We start from the raw sequence: 1,977 nt of genomic DNA on the forward strand, positions 1-1,977 counted from the left end.
GGGATGATGTTTTGTTCAGCTTCCTTCCTTTGAACCCCAACCTGAGAAATGCATCATGCCACTCTGGGCTGAACATGAATTAAGAGGCTGGCAATTTTGTCAGTTAATGTTAAACATGTGATTGTTCAGCTGTCCATTGCTCCCAAATTGATGTGGAAAGGAAGGAAAAAAGAGAAGGAAGCTGCAGAGAATCAATGGGGATTTGCATGTCTCCAAATTTTGAGCTATTTTCTAGTTTATTATTCCCATTCTACCTTTAGTACTAGTACATAAAATAGATAGTATTTCCGTTCAACAATCTGTTGATACTAGTCATTTATGAGATGATGGTAACACATCGTAGGAGGAAGCAAAATCCGCGGCTGTTAATTTGGAATCATTATCATTGAAAAGTAATCCTTCAAAATATTCACCAATACTGCAGCATATGAATTCAAGATCATCCAGAAAACCGAAGAAGATTACGTGCTTTTACCCCCACACACACCCCGCACCGTAAACCCGGGCAGATACATTACCCGTGTCCCCGCAATCCCACGTAACATTTATGTGTCATATCATCCAGATTTAACACAAATTCAAGTCATTTTATGTGTTACCCCATGCGCTGGATTTATGAACTCATCAACATATGCCAAAAATAAGACACAAAATATTGATCGTTGGTCATGTATAAATCATCTTCATCGTGTAGCTGAGTGTGGCTTGAGAAATGGCGTCGATTACCAACCTCTTACCACCACTTCTCTTGCTCGCCGCCCTCTTTCCTGCGCTTACACTATGCTATCTCAGCCCATCTGCCACGAGGGTACAACAAAATGCCACGAAAAACTCCGTTCACCGTTCTTACATCGTGCTCGTCGAGCCACCGTGCCCGAACGCCGACGAAGACGCCCACCGCCAATGCCACGCCTTCTCCACTCGTACGTTCAAGTGTTCAGCGGATTCGCCGTGAGGCTCACCGACGCTGAGCTCAACATGGTGGCCAAGAAGCCGGGGTTCGTGCGTGCATTCCCGGACCGGACGCTGCAGCCAATGACCACGCACACGCCGGAGTTCCTTGGGCTAAGGAACGGCACCGGACTATGGAGCGAGGCCGGCTACGGGAAAGGAGTCATCATCGGGCTGCTCGACACCGGTGTCTATTCGACGCACCCTTCCTTCAACGACGACGGTGTTCCGCCTCCCCCGGCGAGGTGGAAGGGCTCGTGCAACGCGGGCCGGTGCAACAACAAGCTCATTGGTGCCACGTCACTTATCCAAGGTCACGACTCTAGCGATCAAGAGGGGCACGGGACGCACACCTCGTCGACGGCCGCCGGGAACTTCGTCGCCGGCGTGTCGAAGCACGGCGCGGGCACGGGCACCGCCGCCGGGGTTGCGCCTGGCGCTCACGTCGCCATGTACAAGGTGTGCAACTATAGGGGTTGCCAGCAATCCGCGATACTGGCCGGCCTAGATGCGGCCGTCAAGGATGGGGTGGACGTGCTCTCGATTTCCCTCGGCGGAAGCGGCATCGGCGGCTTCGATCACGACCCCGTCTCCATCGGCGCATTCCACGCCGTGTCCAAGGGCGTCGTCGTGGTGTGCGCCGCGGGCAACGACGGTCCAGCTCAAGGCTCGGTCACCAACGACGCGCCATGGCTGCTCACCGTCGCCGCCGGCTCCGTGGACCGGAGCTTCCGTGCCGGAGTTCATCTCGGCAACGGCAAGAGCATCGACGGAGAAGCGCTCGCCCAGAAGAAGGCGAGCCCAAGCAGCTCAAAGCCGCACCCTCTCCTCTACTCCGAAGAGCGGCGGCACTGCGAGTACGAGGGTGACAGTTCCAGCGTCGTCGCCGGCAAAATCGTGGTGTGCGAGGGCGGGGCTACGTCCAAGACTAAACAGTCCAGCCGCCGCGGCATAGTCGGCGCCGGCGCGGCGGGCGTGCTGTTGTTCAACGACGGAGTCAGCGGCTACACCACCATCGTCCGGGAC

General features: G+C 55.0%; 1 pseudogene; it reads left to right on the forward strand.

Moving 5' to 3' along the window:
- Positions 1-712: 712 nt before the first annotated feature.
- LOC119344401 lies at positions 713-1,971 on the forward strand (annotated as a pseudogene).
- The last annotated feature ends 6 nt before the right edge of the window (positions 1,972-1,977 follow it).

This window comes from Triticum dicoccoides, unplaced genomic scaffold (assembly GCF_002162155.2).
Source record: "Triticum dicoccoides isolate Atlit2015 ecotype Zavitan unplaced genomic scaffold, WEW_v2.0 scaffold168021, whole genome shotgun sequence".
In the NCBI taxonomy this organism is placed as follows: Eukaryota; Viridiplantae; Streptophyta; class Magnoliopsida; order Poales; family Poaceae; genus Triticum; species Triticum dicoccoides.